The 21379-nt window shown below is 40.6% G+C and overlaps 1 long non-coding RNA gene across 4 annotated transcripts in view; it reads left to right on the forward strand.

Moving 5' to 3' along the window:
* The window catches only part of LOC137483555 (uncharacterized), a 45543-nt gene that overhangs the window by 18021 nt on the left and 6143 nt on the right, over positions 1-21379 (forward strand). For 2 of the 4 annotated variants that reach the window (XR_011004525.1, XR_011004529.1), the window contains one exon: positions 4506-5937. The exons of the other annotated variants lie outside the window; for them this stretch is intronic. This is a non-coding gene — a long non-coding RNA (uncharacterized lncRNA). Of the gene's footprint in view, positions 1-4505; positions 5938-21379 lie in introns of those variants that run through there. 4 annotated transcript variants of the gene reach the window in all.

Here is a 21379-nt window from a genome sequence, read left to right on the forward strand (position 1 = left end):
CTGAAAATCAACACTTAGCAGAGCTGTTAATGCCCAAAAATCTAAGTGAATGGTCCTGTGAAGCTACACTTATGTATTGATTTTATAATTTTATGAACTTACAGTTGTGCATTAATGTTATACATGTATGCCTTTCCCAAGGCATAAATAACTCTGTTCTGCTCTTATCTGAACCAGTTTTTTGCATTTTGACAATCTCATTCATAAACACAGATATGCCAATTAAAGAATTAAAAGTTTTGACAGCCTTCTCTTTGTTCCTGTTCAAATACTAAGGGAAGCAATGAGAAAGCCAGTAGATCACACTGAGCAGAAAAGTAACTGCAATGTATAGTCTCAGATTATTGCCCTGCTTAAAATCCTTGTGGTTTCCTGTATGAAACTGGGAAAAGGGATTTTCTCTAAGAAATTTAAAATTGTATTTAAAATTCATTCTGCAAACAGCAGTTTTCTTTGTCTGAGCTCTGCTGCATTTTGATGATGATAGAGGAGGTCATTGTTGTTCAGTCCCTGCCATATCTAATTCTGTTGTAATATAAAAAACCAAAGCTTCTCTAGTTGTTAATAAATTAGTATAGACACAAACCCCCTTGTATTTTATAAAGAACTTAGGGTTTCATATCAAATAAAGCTAGAAAATGTTTTAAGTTGAAAACCAGATCTTTGCTCTCCCACTTGTGAACAGCAGAAATACAATTGAAAAGCTAGACTAACATCTTCAACAAAAGACATATCTTCCTTGCCTGTCACAGCAGAATTGGCCATAAACAAAAGGAGGCAGTGCCAGTACCTAGAATGCACCTCTTTCCTCTGACCACATTTGGTTTTTTCCCTCTGGCACATGCTTTGATAAAAATAGTTATAATAAGACCTTATGCTGACTTCAGAGGGAGCTGCCACAATCCATGTCCTTGGCTGATCTCCGGTTGCCCCAGCTGGGCTGTGACCTGAGCAATTGGACAGTTTAATTTTTTCAAGTGAGCCCAGCTATAGCACTGATGTTAGGACTTAACTTTATTAGCTCTGTGTGTTGGCTCGAGCATCAGTATTGCCTCAACATCAACATAAAAGAGCAGAATAAGGTGCAGTGGGTAATTCCTCCCTCTGAGTTGGCATTACCAGCTTTCTATGATATCATAGTCAACTTTACACTGCCTAACTTGGGCACAGCTGTGCTTAGATTTTTTTTTTAATATATTTTCCTTATGGCATTACCATATCCTTAGTCACAGCATCTTAATTTGAAATGCTGCTGTGCATTTCAGTTGGATGGAATTTTAACATTTAGCTTTTTAGCTAAACTTAACATCCCTAGAGGCCTTAGAGTTTGAAGGATTTTTTTTTATTTATTTAAAGAATTGCAATGCCAGTCAAGCAATATTTTCCCAGGCTGTCTGCTGCTGATGCAAAGTGGAGTACTCAGTTTGTTGATAGCATAGGGTAATACCCTGCTCAAGGAATTGCCCAATTCAATGGCAGAAACTGAGGAGCACCTTGATTATTAGTCAGCTATGTTATGGAAACTATTTAAAATCTTGGCTGCTACTCCAAAGAACTACTTAATAAAAATAAGTATGAATCAAACAACAACATCAAACCCCCACCACTCCCACCCAGAGAAACCCAGCTGTGATACTGAGTGTGGGCAGGGTGGATGTATTTTAACTGCTCTGTCCTGAATGGGTCACAGCATTGCACTTCCACTTCTTTTCAGTTAGACAAGCACAGTTGTGTTTATTATTCTGAGTATAGAAGTCAACACACTTCAGATTTCTGGAAAACATTCAAGGATTCGTATTCTGTGCAAAAGGGTTTAAAACAGAATGTGCTGCTTGTTAAAAACAGCCTATCCCAGTTCCCTCTGCAGCCAGCACTCCAGAGCAGAGGAAGCCAAGCCAGTATTGCTGAGAGGGAAAAAAAGAGGGGGAGAAATCTAACTAACAGAAATGCATCTGCACAATTGTCACATGATATCACTGAGAAACATCTGTGAATAAAGCAGAGTTCAACTGAGAGTCTTAATGATTAGAAATCAATCCCTCTGCGAAGGAGGTGATTTTCCAGTGTGTCAGGTAACGATACACAGAGTCCAGGCTGAACAGTACAGTGGTGTGGGGTAACTCTCACTGCTTATTCTGATATTTTAGCCATAAGTGCAGCCTTCTCTCAGCTGAAATTTTTCTGAAAATGTGCAACTTTATCTAAACAATCCTAAGTAGAGTAAAAGGAGAAAAATGGCAAATAATGGGAGAAGTCACATAATTACATAATCCCACACAAGAATTTGGTCTGTTTCATATGCCTTGACAGTGTATTTATGCTACTAGAGGTGGGTAAATGTAGCTAAATCTTATGAGACCTTCCATGGTTGGTGGGAAGCTGTGGCAGTTCTCCTCAGGTTTTAATCCAGTTGCTTTCTTTTCTCCTCTTACAGATAGAGAGTATTTCTGTGGGAAGTTAATTTTAATTTTGATAACTTTCTGCCACAGTGCCAGTGAGTCATGAAATCAATGTCATTAGCATTTACAGGAAACATGAGCAAGTACAGGGATAGAAGTATACTCAAGCATTGATGAAGTCAGCTATTTTCATATCTTTTGGGTTTTTATCTTGCATTGTTAAAAACACTGGCAAGATGTGTTGGGTGGGGGAGTTCTCTTTATAACATGTCAGAAATCATACAACAGGTGTCTAAGTTTGCAAAAGCAAGCAAGCCTGTGTAGAAATGTGTGTTATAAATGAGAGTTCCATAAATCACAAATAAGACATGTATGTTTGTTAACAATGAAAATTAATCAAGTAAAGGTGACTAATCTAGCAGCATGCTTTCCCAAGGTACTGAATGCTCTCATTTGCCATTTTGAATGTCTCAGGGAGAGCAGCAGGAAGATATTCTGAATGTTAGGTAAACACAGAATGGACTAGAGCAGAAAAGTAACTTAAGGGGTTTTTAATTCTTTTACCTTGCAATACCTCTGGACAATGTGCCTAGGTAAGTTTGGGAGTTTTCACAATTCTTCTGTTCTAAATTTTTTAGTTAGTAAAGCTCCTGTAACACAAGTTTCTTCAATCTCTGGAGTTGAAAATGTAAGTAGCTCTTGCTTTTAAGAACACATGTGAAATACTGTAATAAAATCTGTCTGTCTTCATGTGTACTTAAGGAAATAAGAGCAAAGTAACTGAGGTTTTGAACTTGGATTCCCGTTTCTGTTTATTGTTGTAAGTTGACCAGCCAGTGAATAATTTAAGTTCATTATGCTGATGTATGGGATATGTTGAGAAACTCTTGATGTGTTTCAAACCAGGGCCTGAGTAATTCTAAAATTCCATCATCATTTTTCAAGAGGGGTTCAGTGGCAAAGAGCTATAAAAAAATATTGGTAGCCTGTTGTAGAACCTGAATGCATTCAGGTTCCAACAACACTGCTAATGCTAGATCTCAATCCATATTTCTGTTTTATGGCAATGCTGTAACCTGGACTGGTTATTCAGAGTGCTCAGACTGGGCCAATTGAGATCATTAACAGATTTCAGTAAGTTAACATGAAACCAACGATCAATGTTCAGTATGGTCTAAGAAATGGAGGGAAATAAAAGATAAATTAGCAGTAACTAGTCTCCATTGCAGAGCAGCCTTGAAAATAAAACTAGAATTTGGCTGAGGGGACAGGTTTTTATTGTTGTTTAGCTGTTTGTTGGGTTTTGGTGGGTTTTTTGGGGGGGATGGTTTTATGGAAACATGGAAGCACAGGCAGGCAAGCCCACTACAGAGTTTTCAGACAAGTCTTTCCTGCTTTCCAGCCTGATGAAAGAAGTTTGTCTTTTTAGCATTATCTCCTGTTTGGACAGCCCTCACTTTCCTGCACAAGCAGAAATATGGACGCTTATAATACTCCCCATGGGAAATGTCTCCAAAACTGCCACGGTAGCTACCAAAACATTTAAATTTTTTATCTGACTTTAACAGGAAATTTAAATATAAGTAATTTTATATTCTTTAGTAGAAAGAGGCTGTGATGGAACTAAATGTAGTTTAGTCCCAGAAATTGCCCAGATATTGTATTGTCTGTGCAAATGCACAGTTCAGGTCCTGTGACAGCATCTTAGTATATATTACTTCTGTCACACCCACCATGCTTTCCTTTCCTACAAAAAAAAGATTTCTAAATTTCCCAAACTGCTTCCATATGTTATTTTTACTTCTAAACACTCAAATTAAAAATTTGGCTTTAACACAACACTGAAATCTAGGAGCTAAGAAAGGAATGGGTGTGTTTGCTTTCATCAAAATAGTAAATTACTTTTTCATTTCCGTATTTCTTTAATTATCTTGCAAATTTTATTGTTCAAGTAAAATTTTATTATTTGATTAGTGGAATCAAGTCAACATATTTAATATACAGTAACTTCTTCCATATGATATGTGGTTTAATGAACTACTCAGTGGTGACTCATTTCTCTGCCATATTCCTTTGCCACTGACTCTGTTGCTGTTGTTGAGCAAGAAAAAGAAGGCAGCAGTGGTTTGGATACCAAAGCCTTCAGGGAATAGCAAGTGGAGGATGTGCAAGGGTATCCAAGTAGGAACTGAGAGTGGAGGCCAAAGAAAAAGCTCCAAAAGCAACTGAACTTGTAATTGAGAGCATAATAAACCCTTAAATAAATCACTGTGGGCTTGGTATTAAATGGGACTCTGAACTGCAATTTTTAAAAATGTGCTGCTTTAGACATAGATGTATCAATCTTTGTGATTGCATGGACAAAATAACTGATACATTCATAAGCTGCATGTTGCAAAGGAAAAGTCAACCAGTTGCCAATGAAAATAAATTGCAGTGCAGTGAGATAAAACCCCTAAAGTCAGCACTCCCGCTCATAAAGATTAATTATTTGCCATCAAAAACATCAGAGAACAATGTGCATGGGCTCACTTAGGTCTTCAGGGCATGTGGGAGCATTAGTGGCATACATTAAGTGTAATCATTTTCATTGAGCAAGCAAGAATGTTCTTTTTCTCATCAGAACAGTGATCCACCCTTTCTTTACGCACTCTCCCCCCATGGACTCTTCAGCTGTTTCTTCCATCAGTCTTGTTCCACCTCCACTGAGGGATTGATGAGTCTTGCTGCTGTCTCCTAGCACGGACTTGGAGCAGACAATTCTCACATTACAGCCAGTGGCTAAACTGCTTCTCAAATATAACTTTAAAATCCACCCACTAGTGTGCATCCAGTGCATTTGGGCTATCCAAGGTGGAAACTGCTGTGTACCCACAAGAATCTGGTTACATTTTTAGGTTTTTTTAATGGTTGTAAGATCAGTAGATCAAATTATTAATTAGTCTTTCTGTCTCTTGACAGTTTAATTCAGTATAAAACTTCTGTATTGAACCTGTTTATGCAGATACTTAGGTAAGGAAATAGAAAATATATATAATTTAAAACTTCAGATTTATGTTCTCCTTCATTAATAAACTAATAAATAGCTTTAGATTTACTCTTCAGCCAAGTGATATACCAAAGATTTATGGCTTTTCTGCACTCTATATCTGTATGGATACAAAAGCAATTTTTCATCATCAAATGGAAGCACTATGAAAACTTAGGTAAAGTTTGTCTTCCATGAACTCATGATTCCAAGGAATTCTGGTTAGTATTTTCTCTGTTGGCTCCCCTTGAATACAAATCCATCCCAGGCCAAAGGCCTGCATGATAATCTGCCACAGGGTTGGTCTAAGTGCTTCAGTGTTCAAAGCTCCAGTGGTGGCTGCATTCTGCTGGAATTAGGGAACTGCCAGCCATTGTAGGGAATGCTAACACAAGGAGGGAAGTGACTTTTCCAGGTACAGACATAACCCGTGAATAAGGAAAAAGCAACTGGTTGTGTAGCTTTCTATTGCAAATCAAAATTTATTTCTATCACTTTCAAATAGAAGCTTTATTGGAGATACTAATTTTAAAAAGCAGACCTATCTCCATATTCTAATAAAAGTTGATAGTGCTACTTTAGGTGACTGGAATATGCTGTCTTAACTTCAGTTAATTTAATATAAGATGGACCTTGAAGAATAGAATAGAATAATACACTTCAATATTATTTAGTGTTAGCAGGGAATAGTAAATATTATGGCTGTGTATTGTTGAATTCTAAATGGCTTTACTTCCTTTTTTAATTTTAATTTGTTCATGTTGTTCTTGACTTAACTACTGTTATCTTTGTTCAGTAAAACAGTCTCTTATTATGAAAACATTAGTAATAGCTTTTAGATGAATGGGGGGAAAAAACATATGTACAAAATATAACCAAAGAGCTGTAAATATTTCATGAAAGGAAGACAAGGTTCAAGTGGAGTAGTTAATGAACCAAGCCACGATAGCATTAAAAATACAGAGCTGTGAATGTTCCAGCACCCAATGTGTGACAGCACCCAAAACATTCAGCTTGTGGCAGTGCCAGTAGTGGATGTAGAACTGCAAATGGGAGTGAAACCAATGGCATAAGGCACTTGACAGCAATGAATTTTGACTTGCTGGATGGGGGGACTTTTTGATCAAGAGAAAAATAAAACCTTTCACTGAATGAAGCACATTCATATTTATGGGATTAGAGATATGGATGGAAAGTACTTCTGGCATATTGTCTAATGTGAAGTAGAACTATTGCTGTCATTAGATCAAATCAGCCACAGCAGATTCCTGAAAATTCCAAAGATGGAGATTTTCTCCTTTCCCTCCAGAGGAGAAGAGATGGCCCTGCTGAAGCAGAGGCTTTGGAGCAGATAAACACCAGATCTCCCTGACAGCCTCAGCCATTCTGTGTTAGGGGAAAGTGGGAGGACACACCTTATTTGAAGGCTCCTTCCCTTAAATGTTAGGGAGGGAACACACATTGACACCAAGTATATCATCTGTGTGATTACCATTGTGTAGTGACCCTCTGAAGATAAAATGGCATATTAAAGTGTGTTCTGTTTAAAGAGCAGGTATAGGGATGTGACTTCAAGTGCTGTATGAGCCTGGAAGAATATTATTCCTCTTGAAGATTGCTTAAGCTAAAAGAATGTTCCAAAACACACTATACAGTCAGGAGATCACCCAGGCAGATAAAATATTAATGTCATTCAAGCTGGGACCAAAAATGAGGGGAGGAAAGGGATGATGTTTGAAGCGAAAAGAGTGGCATCTTCAGCTCTGAGTCACCTCAGCCACCTCAAACTTCAGTTCCTGTTTTCACAATAATGGCAAGTTATTTCTAAAAGTCAAAATTTGTAATATAGTTGTACCAATTCCCATCTTCTCCCATATCTGCTCCAGGGACATTACTCAGAGAAGTCTTGAGACAGCTGGGAGAATTGAACTGTTTCAAGTATGTTCTGTGTCTTACTTGTTTTGGTTTTGATAACTTTTAATTTCCTACTTTGTAATCAAGAATGTAACCCTCTGCCTTACTAGACTAAACTCAATTGCCTTTTTGGATTTGTCTAGCATTAATGATAGCCTCATGCAATAGTGCCAAGTATAAAGCATCTTGTCTTTTTCCCAAAACAGCTCTATTTGTTATCATGTCGTGGAGAATTTGAAATCCAGAAAATGTTCAGGAAGGTAATTCAGGGTGACTTTCCCACCGAGCTGCAGAGGTTGATTTTGTAGCTAATAAAGCCAAGGTTTGAATCTGAGGGAGAAATACCAACCAGTAATCATTCTCTGATAAGGACAGGCAGAATACAATTCCTCTGACTGCCACTTCACAGATCTTACACAACCCAACTTATCCCACACTGTAAAACCCAGGCAAGGATGTGCAGAAGGGGAGTGGTTGTTTCTATTTCTTCTTTTCTTTCTATTTCTTGTTTCCAAAGACTTTCCAATACTTTTGCCCGATCTTTTACAACAGTGCAGATAGGTGAATTTCACACATTTAAGATTATATTAAGCAGAATACTCAGGTAAAGCCTTGTTGGGAGGTCTAGAGGAGCAAGAGGTACTGAATGATCCTATCACTGAGTGAAGCAGCCCAGGAAATAATCCTGCTCTTCCATCAGAACTGTATGTATGTGAACAAGAGTTTATAGCCCTGAATGATGTTCTTCATGTAACATCTGCAAGGAATACCTCAAGGCAAGATTAAACAGCACCAGTCTGGAGAGTGACAGAGAGGATGGTTAACGACAGTTGCTTTCATCTCCCTTCCTCTCCTTCCCCCTTATTAAGTTTTTTGCTTACCCTTTAATTTCAAGCCATGTTTCAGTGGACAGAACCTGTTGTGGGAAATAAACATGCTTAGACTTCGCCTGCAGTTGTGCATTCAGTGGTGCTTATCAGATCAGTCTAGGCACCCAGGAGTTTTATCACTCATTAGAATGATTGCATTTGTCCAAGAATAAACATAGCCATTGAGCAGGAATGCAAATTTCTGCTACGAAGGGGAGCTGAGGGAGGGATATCGCTGTGGAGGGAACCAGCTAGATAGGACTGCACTGAGTTTTAAAGAGTAGAGGAAGCACATTAGAGTCTGAGATGTGTTTAGATGCAATGAATCTTAATTTTTCTTTTTCTTTTTCTTGGACCTAACTCTTCTATAATAGAGGACTGAGTAAAATGCATCAACAGATAGAGGAATTTGTTTCTGGCTTTCTGATAAGACTGTCTGTTGTTACTTTTTGTTGTTCCTTTAACCTGATGTCATAGGTGACATATTTCTTGGTATCAAAGAAAAGCCCATGGGCTACGGATTGAAATTCTGAAAGACAACCTGTCAAAAATGTTATGTGAAAAAAATCCAGTAGTTTTTTTTTTTTTCTGTGTTGCATTTCTGTAGGGATATTTACAATTGGAAAAGAACTCATACTTGTGGTATCCAGCAGTATCACTAAATATATTTTAATATTGTTCACTGTAGCATCTTATGTGCATTAGTGCTGCTAATGCAAATTAAGGTCCCTGCTCTTTCCTTTCAAGAATAAATTTAACCCATTGGATTGAAAGAGAACCTCTGGATCAGATCAGTCTTGCAGCTACAGGTAACAGTGCCGACGTAGTCAGGTCAGAAGGTATTAAGGAGTTAGTCAGGTCAGAAGGTATTAAGGAGTTAACAATATAGGCCCCCAGACTGCAAAGCTGCTTTTCAAAACCATAAAACAAAGCCTATAACAATAAAGCAAATGGCAAAACTACACACAGCACAAGAGGATGACGTTGCCCACAAGTTCTTGGACCATTGCAATAATTGTGAAATTTGCTAAATAAAAATTTGGAATTGTCCCAGTTTCCTGTGCTAGAAAAGACATCTGTATGTCTGTCTCAAATCTCCTTAACTTCCAGATTTGTAACTACAGACCAACTTCAGAATTTTCTTATAACTTCAGTGGCTTTCCTTTTCATTATTACACAAGTAATTTCTTGATTTGCAAGTGACCTGCTGTATGTTAGGGGTTTGTATATATTTTGACTGCTTTTCCTCTTTTCAGCTGAGGAGAAAGAATTCAATCCCTAATATTTCTCTCACAGCACCTCATTTTGTGTCCTGGAAACTGCATGTATTTCCTGCCAAGTCATGCAACTATAGCATGATGGCAATCAGTAACAATACTTCTCTTATTTGAAGCATGAGGTTTTCAGACTGTTACAAATGCTGGTAGTGCTGCTTCTTTTAATTATTTAAGTTTTTCCAAAGTCAAGAAACAATTGATATCTAGCATATACTAAAAAGGCAGCTGAAACATTATCTTAGTCTCTTATTGTCTTAGTCTGTGATTCTCCTTTGAGTTTGCAAAGACAGTAGTGCTGCTCTGGGAAGAAAAATAAATGTATTTTAAATTTGCTCTTCACTGGATCACTGAGTGATGTGTGTGTGTCATTTCATAGGGTTTTTTTCTCAAGCATTTGTGATTTGTTAACTGCTTTTGTTTTGAGTAGGTAGAGCCTCTTGACCATCAGAAAGAGACAGGATATAGTGGGCAGCTGGAGTCAGGCCCTGCTTCTCTGGGTGCCTCTTTAGAGGTCTTTGGAGGTCCTGGCTCAGTGTTTATGTGTTTGCTCTTTTCTATTAAAACCAGTTATCCCTGCACTTTCTTTACCAAATCCTGCCATACAGGGAGCAGCAGTCAGTAATTTAGTGGACCCAGAGGGAGATGTTAAGATTGTAGAAGCATTAGGTTATAGGATAAGTCAATCTAAGAAGTAGGCCAGTCATCACAGCCTGTCAGTACAGACTACCCAAGGGGTTTTATTTGATGTCTAATGTGTGTATGCATAATTGTACCACTGACAGTGCTAATTTTGATGTAAGGTTCTTCCAGTGGAAAAATAAAAGATCTAAGAGGTTGCTCTGCCTGACAGACTATGGTTAAGTGATATGCTATTAGGATTTGCATAGGAATATATAGGTAATATGCCAATGGAGGTTTCTGTGCCTGAAACCATCCAGTGGTGTGTACTGACTCACTGTCTCACCATGCTGTTAGCAAGTGTGCAAGAATTGTAAGGATATGCCACGTTTCTCACCTCAATATTGCATATCTAACAAGGCTCAGCTTGTAAGCAGTTTTATCAAAAGGAATATAGGTAGGAGTAAGTTTCTACTTAACAAGTAGACAGAAAGGAGAAAACCCTTACTTAGAAAGGATATCCAGGTATGTTGAGGTATGTGAGGAGTCAGATCTGGAAGACACAAGTAGACCCCAAATAGTACAAGGAGCTGGATTCGTGGTGTGGTTTGTGTGTAAAAATCAGATTTTAGGCCCAATCTAGGGACTATCTGTAGAGATGCTTTGAAAAACTGGACACCTCATTTTACAGTTGGCAAAAGCAAAAAGCAATTTAACTTAGAGTATATCCGGACTCAGTCTCACTGCAGTTCTCCAGGGTGATGATATCCAAGAGGCGCAGATACCCCCTGCCCCTTTGCAGACAGCCAGTGCTGCCATCTGGGAGAGGTGGCAATGTCCCCAGCAAGTGAGACAGTGCTGTGTCAGCAAGGGGCTGCTCTGGGAGCACAGAGCTGCCCGGTTCCTGAGCAGGCTCCCGTTCCCAGTGCTGTGGGCAGGGCTGCAGGCAGGCACAGGGCTGCAGGGCAGGCACAGGGCTGCAGGGCAGGCACAGGGCTGCAGGGCAGGTACAGGGCAGGGCAGGCACAGGGCAGGGCAGGCACAGGGCTGCAGGTGGGCACAGGGCTGCAGGGCAGGCACAGGGCTGCAGGTGGGCACAGGGCAGGGCAGGCACAGGGCTGCAGGACAGGCACAGGGCTGCAGGCAGGCACAGGGCAGGACAGGCACAGGGCTGCAGGCAGGCACAGGGCAGGACAGGCACAGGGCTGCAGGTGGGCACAGGGCTGCAGGTGGGCACAGGACTGCAGGGCAGGCACAGGGCTGCAGGTGGGCACAGGGCAGAGCGGGCACAGGGCAGGACAGGCACAGGGCTGCAGGTGGGCACAGGGCAGAGCGGGCACAGGGCAGGACAGGCACAGGGCTGCAGGTGGGCACAGGGCTGCAGGTGGGCACAGGGCAGAGCGGGCACAGGGCAGGACAGGCACAGGGCTGCAGGTGGGCACAAGGCTGCAGGGCAGGCACAGGGCAGGGGAGCCCGGGCCTGGGGAGGTGTTGAACGGTGCCAGGTTCTCCCTGCTGCTCACTCAGCCCTGCATCACAGCTGGGAACTGACCTTTGGCTGGCAGCCCCAAGCAGAGAATCACTTTAAGAGTATTTATTTTATTGTATTTTATTGTATTTCATTTTATTTTATTTTATTTTATTTTATTTTATTTTATTTTCCTTTTTATGAGCTTTTAATGCCCTCTGTATTTCCTTTTTATTTTCAGTTCTAGTTTCCTTTGTGTAAGTAAAATAGTTGTCCTTTGTGCTTTTCTTTTCATGAGTTAAGCATCATATTAAACTAGATATTAATTTAACATAATTAATATCTAGTTTAATTTAAGATGGTACTTGGGTAACAGCTAACAGGAAGAGTTCTCTTAGAATCATAGGATCATACAATCACCAAGGTTGGATGAGACCTTTTCTTTCAGAAATGAGTAAATCTTCAGGAGGATTTGGGGTTTGTAGGTGTAGAACAAGATCCTAGTTAGTGGAAGATGTGAAATATATAACATTTTGGTTAGCTAATCTTTGTTGTGAGTGTTTCCTAAAAATAACCAGTTGTAATACTGGACAAAAAGGTAATGCTATACATGATGTAATAGTCATGAACTTGAGTCTAACCTCAAGATCCTGTCTGACTAAGAATTATGAGATACTCTTCTTGTAACCTTTGCCATTAATACTTGCAGCTTTGTGGGTTAATATCAACAGATAGCAGGCTTAGGACATACAAAAACATTCTGAAATAAACTGAATTTAGACAGTGTGAACTGACAAGGGGAAGGACAGGCTTCAGCTCTGTATGAAATGCTGAGTGTATTAACTGCCACAAGGTATAAGGCTCCATGATCTCTAACAGAACTGCACGAGTAGTAATCAGTTAGGCATGAAATGGATGGTTTGGCTTGTATTTTGTCAGAGGAATGCAAACTTACAAAGAACAATAAAAGGTGTTAAATAGCAAAATCTAGCTTTAATTTTTACTTTTGCTGAAAGGTTTTAGCAGAAGACTGGAAAGGTTTTGTCTCAAGAGGCAAAATTGATCCAGTCTCTGGACTAATAGTACTAGAGCTTGCTTGTTGTTTTCTGAATTAACCACATGAAATACCATTTGTTTAGAAGATTCTCATACACTTTATAGATGAACCTTGGCCAGTGATTCTTTTGAACAGTATATTTTTTGAATGATACTTATAGCATAGAGTCAGCTTGCCTTCTCTTTGGCTTAAAATTCTTGGAAGAGTGCTATAGAAATCCATTGGGATAATGCAATTTTACAGGTGTATATGTAGTGGGCTGACTTCTGTCTCCCTAGTCTTAGACAGAATTAAGTGGCAGAATTAATAAAACCTTCAAAATCCTCAATGAAATATACTTTTTACAATATTTCATGAGAGAAGAGGGATGCTATTGTAATTATTAAAAGGTAGATAAGCATAATAAAGAATGAGCGAAGATTGACAGGCATAATATTGCATTCTATGTTAGCTCAGTCTAAATCCTATAAATCCTGCTTTTCTTCTAGTGAAAGAGATTTTTTTAAATGTGTCTGGGAGTTGTCTGTGCCCCTAGCCAACAGATGACAAACAACTCTTGGAATTTCTCTGTGCAATGTTAGATATCTTTCTGTCACTAAAGTTTTTGTCCAGTTTACTTAACCTGAAAAAGGACCCAAATCCCACCATGCAAAAGTAATCTGGTAGCAATGCTCTTTTCCATTTGAAGGTGAGCTCTAATCAGAATAGAGTGCAAAGATGGGGAGGTAAAATAGGTAGTGAATAGAAGGAAATCAAAGTGAAAGAACATAGCACCCTTCTGTGTCAGACCGTGATTGTTGGAGAGGCAGTGAGACACCTCTGCTGTGTGAGCGTCACTTATTCAGAAGCAACAGCCTGGCATTACAATGGGAACTCAGTCTCACCAGTTACTATCGCTGAGAGATGAGTAGTCAGCCATTCAGGAAAACTGATTTCTATTTGTAATTGCTTTTGTTTATAACTGATGGGAGCTGTTAACATCTGTATCCTCAGGCTCTCATAGTCCATTAGAGAGCTCGAAGGAATGGCTAAAATGGAATTGCAGCTGGGAGGAGCATGTGGCAAGACAGCGAGGACTGCCAGGCATCCTGTAATGTCATCAGCACAGCAGCCTCCACGGATCTACACTGTATTCCAAAACAGATCCTTCAAAACAAACTTTAGCCCTCATCGTGGATGAGAAATAAAAATGTGGACAAATCACCCCAGACATTCCATGGCTCACAGTGTTTCAAGGGCTGCTTTGTTTTCTCCAGCAGTGTGACCTTTCCTCTCAGTGAGTATGCTTCTTGCCGCACAGCTCAGCCACCCAAGTTTCCAAGACGTGAGGCCACAGCAGGACAGCCTGTGAAATCCAGTTTGATAGTGCTAAAAACATGAAACTACCTGCAAAAAAAGCCCCCTAATGCTTCCTCCCACATCTCTTCTTAGTTCTGGATTGCAAGACAGCCAAGAAAGCATTCCCAAGAGCTCTGCTCAGTCTGAGTCATTTGCAAATCTGTTTTAATTTCTTTAACAGGTTTAAAATAATGTTTGAGACTATGCATCTGCCAAAGAATATAGTGCAATGATTCATATAATGTATTTTTTTTAAGAAAGGTTGATTTTTTTTTCTTATCTTAATGTTCATCTTCTGTGTTTGAGGAAGGAGTGGGAAAGCAATACTGTGGTCACTTTGGAGGAAATGGCATTGGAGCTCTTGTATTTTTCATTGCAGGAAGCTGCAGGAAGCCAAATACTAAAAAGACTGAAAACAGAAAATTGGTTTGATATATACACCTTAGTAATTAGCCAATTTATACTGGTTTGGGTTAAGTTTTCATTCTGAGAGGAATTTGATTCTTGAGGATACCTGCAAGCACAGAAGGGAATTAGGTCCTCAGAAGTTTGCTGAATGCTCAAATTCTGATAAACAGCCAGCTTCCAACTTTGCAATGGTCAGCTATTTGAAAATTAATCTTTTCCTAGCAAAGGACTGTCCTAAATGTTTCCCACTTAAACTGTTATATAAATATTTGCATTTTTTTGATGATGCATGTTGAAATTTGCATGCTGCTGGCTTGATTACTTAGTGTAATCATAGCATTTACATAAATATGCATGAAAGGCACCATCATTTCCTCCCCTGTGTGTCACATGCTATAGATTTATGTACCAGGGGAGAGATGTACACTGTGCAATTCTGCTGAAGGAGGGTATGTTGCCTGCTCTGGCATCATTTACCGTATGGAGGCAGGATTTATATGCTGCCCTTCATCTGTGTTTATTTGGACAACTCATTGTTGATGTAGCTGGCCCTCTCTCCTGCAAGTTTTGTTAACCTGGGTTTCATGCAGCCTTACCAGAGAAGGCTTTTTCTTTTAAAGTGTGTATTGTGTGCTGTACTCTCATCTCTTCAAAATGGCAATAGTACAAAGAGGATGCAATTAGTTCGGAATGTGTATGCGCTCCACTTTCCTTTTAAGTCTGTGAGGACAGATAAAAGACTTTTCTAAACTATCAATGGATTTGTTTGCCAGATGCTCTCCAGATGAGTACAGTGAGGGTGGAGAAAGCAGGACTTTTGGCTCAACACAATTCCTTTGGTTCCTTTCATATTTCTTTCAAAACAAGCTTTTGTTTGTTTTTTAAGAAACAGGAAAAAATCTTGGCAAGTACAAGGCATTTTAGAGGGAAGATTAGTTTGTGTAGTATTGTATTGAAAAATTGGGCATCTTTAGTTCTAGAGAGATGGAAGAAATTGCTCAAGGCTTTTTCAGACTCTCTGAAGGATTGTATTTTTTCAATACATGGGTTATAGCTTTGCTAGTGTTACAGAATGTTCTGTATGTGAGAAGTCTGGAAATAACAGAATTGTCATTTTTATTACTTGTATTACTTTTTTCTCCTGTCCCTAGTATGTAAGAAGGCACTTGTTCAGAGCACTCTGGGAAGCAAAAATGGAAACAAGTTGCTACTTTGTTTTCTCTTTGCACCCTGACATTTCTAAACAGGAGAAGGATGCAGAACACTTGTAGAAGAGATTATTTTCTTATAATTTTGCAAGAAATAGCAAATAAAAGTTTGATGATTTTGATTTGGTAATGATGTGTTATATGAGAAATATGCAGAGCAATTATAAATGCCAAGAGAGTCAGGCATTTTAAACCTCCCAGCCTGGTATAAATGCCAGACTGTGGTTCTTTCTGAAGAAAGAATTGTCACATTTTCTGCATGTGACAAACTACTACAGCATTTGGACTGCTGATAACTATAGCACATAAATCACAAAGATTGAAGGCTCCAGTGGGAAAAGGAACAATTAAAGAAGCAATTGACTGATCATGGCTGTCACTAATGAAAGTGGAGGACAACTAAACAAACCAACCAAGCAAAAAACCTACCTCAATCCTGTATAGGCTTGTTCACATGTTTGGTGCTGAAGGCCTTTAACAATACTAGAACAGGAGTTTCCATCACAAAAATGTGTCCTCATCATGGTATTCCAGCCTGTTGCACCCAGAATGAATATTTAGCAGCTAGGAAGAGAGGCTTCAATAGGCTTGTGTGTGCGTGATTCTCACTGATGAGCCATCAGCGTCATCTCCCTCTGCCCACAAGGGAAGGATACATGTTCCTTTTTAAAATTTGTACTTTGTATGATTTACCCACTATATTATCCAGATCTTCAGCTTCTGCTTGCCTTGGAAGAGCTTTAAATTCAGACAGACTGAACATAGAGGTTTGGTACAGCCTGATTGCTTTACTGTGAACAAGTCTGCAAAACCAAATCAAATATTGGTTCCCCCCTCAATATACTTTTCAAAAATCTTTCCAAAGGACAGATTAGTTCTTATGTAGTGGCCTGGGAAAGAACTGTAAAGCACCTCAAGCCAAAAAATCATGGGCTAAGGCCCTGGTCTGCTGTTTGCTGTACAGAAGCAGGCAAGTGAGGTCTCAGGGTGGACATCATAAAGCACATATGGGTTTGCAGTGAGCATGCTTAGCATATCTCTATACCACAAAGTGAACTGCAGGTCTGGAGTATTTCACTGTCAGTGCCTAAGACTCAAAAATCAGTATATTTATGCTGTAACTAATGCTGTTCACTGTCATTCTTTCACTTCATTACTGAGACAAGCTGAAAAGCAAAGGTCATAGTTTGCTTCAGCTGCCATTGCTGAGTTCATCAGGCAGGAAGGAAATGCCTTCTGCAAGAAAGTATTTGGATGGTAACTATTGCATGACAAGGTTGGAACAGATGATCCTTGAGGTTCCCTTCCAACCTGGTATTCTATGAGTCTCTGCTTCGCTCTTGTATATGATAAAATTTTGCTGATTCCTGGATCTCCTCTGAGCATCTTTCCCTGTCCCTGCATTGCCACTGTGCTTCTTCCCCTCATCCTGTGCAGCTTGTCCCAAATTAGTCTTCCCAATTGTCAAGAATCTGTTTCTTTCCCACCACTTGTCCTTCACAGGTAGCAGTGCACCCATTTCCTTCTCTACTAAAAGCCTTCTAAACACTTCCTATGCTCTGGCTGGCAGTCACTGCCAGCTTTGGCAGGTCCATATGCCAGGGTACAGCAAGGTCAATGCACAGCTGTAAGTCAGTGATGGAGAAAAAGTGTGTTTTCATTGGGTGGTGAAACCATTTGATCCATGACTCCAAATATATTATCCCACTGTTAAATGAGTAGGTCTCAGTAGTCTGTCTTACCACCAAAGATAAAGGGAGTTTACAGGAAGATGCTGTGGAAAGCTGTGGATGGACAGTTCAAAGTTTGAGTCCACTTTAATGTCAGTAAGAAAATTGCAGCTGCTGAAACTATGGGAGGCAGATACAAAGGCAGACTTGGCCCTCTCTCAGGCTACTCCAGACTCCGTGCTACTTAATGAAAACTTCCAGGTTCTGTTCTTCTAAATCAAAGAATCTGTCCCCAGAAGAAGCAAAGCTGTAAGGATAATGTGCAGGGCAGTTTTAGGAAAGTTCCAGCATGTACTGGGGTGGTGCTGGTGCTGTGGGGAAGAGGATAAAAGAGGGGAAGTTTCCTCTAAAGCCCTGTATATTGCACAGCTCAGAAAAGCAAGTCTGTCAGCATCTCATCAGTTGCTCTCCCTTCCCTTCACTGCACCTTGAAGGTTTCCCAGTGAGAGAGTACTGTCTCTGCTTTGCTAAAGACATCAAACATCCTTGACAGCAGGCTCGGTGCCTCATGCCAGAGGACTCTGCATGGCTGCAACAGCTCTAAATACAGTGAGGGCATTAAGTAGGCAACTCTGGCCACATAAACTCTCTTGTAAATGTTGTAATACTGAGAATAGTTCTTCTGCTGCTCTTGAAATATGGAAAAGAAATTAACATTAACATTAACATGCTGGAGCTATCTACAAGTAATAAATCGCAGTGCCTAAACGTTTATGTATGGAACCTGTGCTCACAAATGCACAGCTCTGATTTATCTGTCCCTGGGGAGAACCAGGTAGCAGCTCTTTTGCGTAAGTGCTTCCAGTTGGGGTACAAAAAAATGTATCATTTAGGGCTGTCTGCTTAGCAAGACTGTCAATTTTCCTGTACAAAATGCAGATGAGGAAAAAACTATTATTTTCCCGCCCATCTCTCGATGACCTGTTTAGCAGCAAAGCTTTGTACCTCACTTGCAGGTTAACAAACAAGCCAAACCCACTCAGCAGTCTTCCCCTGACACAACTTCTCTGCTAGGCCATGTTATTCCCAAGTTTTTCTTTTGTGTAGAGTTGTGCCTTTAGTAAAGTGCCATTGTTTGCTTATGCACTTCTTGTCTGTGCAGTGTTCAGAACACAGGAAACCTCAGCTATGCCAAAAATCTTTAATGAAGTATTCAGAGTACATTTTCAAAAGGCATTCCCTTTACAGCTGTAAAACTGTAGTCTCTCTGCTCAGACTAATAGCCGTGAGGACAAATATAAATACTGATAATTTTATTAGGCAAGTCAATTAATTTGTCCTCAGTCCAAGGCACAAAACTAATTCTGCAGTAAGTACTTATACAGTGAACTCTTCCTTTTTCCCAATAGATTCAAAGAATAAGCTCAGCTTTAAGGATCTGGAAGAGGTAATTTGGTAATATTGGTACAGGACATCCATTAGTAGTTAGTCAAAAACTCACTTGTTTTGAATATGGGTTTTGTGTCAATGAATTTCTGTAGCATCCCTAGGCCCACGTAGCTTGGCGTGACACCCAGTTACAAATTTCAGCTGGAAAGACAAACAATCCTTGGGACTTTTCTCTTCATAGGGCAGATCTGTGCAAGCCTTGAGAGGCTGTGTTGTGCAGACTGTTTGTGACACTGGCATGGGACAGCTTTGTCCCCAGGTCTGTTTGGTATGTCTTTTCCTAATGAAACAGTGGCATGGGGGTGACCTTTGTTTTGCGTCTGGGATGTCAGGAGGGAGGGGCCTGGCACGGGCTGTGCTCAGCCTTAAATGAGAAAGGTGAAGCGGGGACACAGAGCCTGAGCAAGCAGAAAGGAGGAACTGCGGGGTGAGAAGCGCTCCCCAGGAGAGGGGCAGGGCAGGGTGCACGGAGCAGAGCTTGCCAGAGGCAGGTTAGAACAAGCAATTGCCATTTCAACAGCCAGATCAGAAACTGGTGGAGGTAATGCAGCAACCACAGCGGCATGGAGCTCAGCTCTGGCTGTAAAACGCGTACAAAATCCTTGGTTAACACTTAAGCAGCTCAGTCCACGGGCTGGAGTCGCAGCAGCATCTGCAGTGCAGGAGCATCTCCAAGTGCCTGGCCAGAGGGCTGAGGGCAGCACGGTCCTTCCTCGGGACAGCGTGTTTGGATCCCTGCACCTCTGCAGTGCACGCAAGCGAGCACAGTGGATGCAAATCGTCCTCCCGAGCCCGTTTTCATGTTTACCTTGTTTTCCTGCATGGCGTGTTTGCAAATACTTGCGAGTTAAACACGGCTAGGACTGCGTAGGAACACGAGGGGATCACGTACACAGCCCTGGCAGCGTGTCAGGCTCCGGGAGAGCCAGGGCTGAGACAGTTCTAGGTGGAGCTGTCTGAGATAGCTGCAAGTACAAGTTTCACAGACTCCTCTCAGAACATTGCCTGCAGGGCACAGATGTGATAGGAGGGGATGAATACACTCCTGTCTTTGTTGTATGTTTGTTTTTGAAGCTGAGCTTTTAAAACAATGTCACTCTTCCTCCTACGGTTCTTGAACTATACCACAGAACGCCAGTGCCTGGGTGTCGAGGCTGAGCCTTGCCACATCAGCTGCCTGTTCAATCAGGCTTTTCCTTCTTGCCTGCTAAAGCAAGGGCCCAAGGCAGGATGCACAGGCCACGAGGAGCACTGTGCAGGGTGCCCTAGGGTGCCTGTGCTCTCCTGACCATCAGGGTGGTCCTTGGGTGGGTCTGTGCTGCTCAGGACCCCCAGCAGCACTGCAGCTCCCTGCTCCTGCCGGCCCAGCTCCTCTGGTTGTGCAAACCGTGATGGTCTTTTAGACTCTGCAGAGTAGGGCCCCACTGGCACTCATGGCCCCACCACCTTCCTGACCACACTTTGCCTCCTGCCCTCTGTGGAGATTACTTTCACCACCATTTTTTGTTAATGTAATGCCTGGTTTTCTCAAGCGGAGTTCTCTTATTAATATTTGTTTCACAACACTAAGAAATTTCTCACAAGAAGACAACCTCTGTCTTGCTTATTTAGGCATATTTCCCTGCAATCTTTTCCACTTTAAAAATTCCATTTGATATTGGAGGGTTTGGTGATAGTCCTACAGTAGAAAATGCCTAAAAAAAAATAAAAGCACCACACAACAAAAACCCTACAAACAACTGATGGGAAGTCTCTCTTGTACACCGTAGGTCTGCCTTATATTAAATATACCACATCAGCACGGGTATTTTGTGTACGTTTGAATTTCTTTGCATTGGCAGCCAGTGATGGATTGCCTTGGTGTTTATAAATACTGAGAGAAAATCCAAACAAAGGTTCAGATCACTGTGTCATCTCCTTTACTTATCTGTCCAATATGGCTATAGAAATGTTATCTGTGTTTTTAAAAATAAAAACTCCTAAGAGATCAAAGGACATCACAGGAAGATTGGATAAACATTTATGGATTCCAGCTGAAAAAAACTAGAGCTATAATGTCTAAATACTTAGGAGGGTCTTTCCTTCATCAAATAATACTTGGACCAGTCTGACCTGTATCTTATTCTCTTGACTAAGTTTTAATAGAAGGTTTGGTTTACAGCATGGTTTTCAGCAGCCCTGAGGCCAGGGAACAGATCTGAACTGGTAGTGCCAGTGGTTATTTTATGAGTTGAGCAGGCATGTTCTTACATGATGTGGGATCATAATGCAGTGATACTGAAATTTCTCCCATTCTTTAATACTTCAAAGCAATTTGCATCAGAAAAAACATTTTCTGTTTTATATCCTCTATAAATTCAAATTCTTTATTGCACAGTAAAGCATTGGCTATTTGTTATTGGCTATTTGTTTTTCATAGTTGGAATTGGTTGTGCCTTACTTTAATCCCTTCATTTGAAAAAGAAGCCTGTGATACACTTGGGATGGGTCTCCTTCTTAAAAGAATTTGGGGCTGCAGAACTAAGTTGAAAATGTCATAGTACTTTGTAAACTACTACTTTGGGGGCAGAATCCAGGTTCAGAGTCATCTGATTTGCTTGTCTTTGTCACTGGTGCATCTGGCTTTTAATGGGTGGCAATTCTCCTGAGCCTCTGCTGCAGAATCTGTTGCCTGTA

Source organism: Anomalospiza imberbis, chromosome 16 (genome assembly GCF_031753505.1).
Source record: "Anomalospiza imberbis isolate Cuckoo-Finch-1a 21T00152 chromosome 16, ASM3175350v1, whole genome shotgun sequence".
In the NCBI taxonomy this organism is placed as follows: domain Eukaryota; kingdom Metazoa; phylum Chordata; class Aves; order Passeriformes; family Viduidae; genus Anomalospiza; species Anomalospiza imberbis.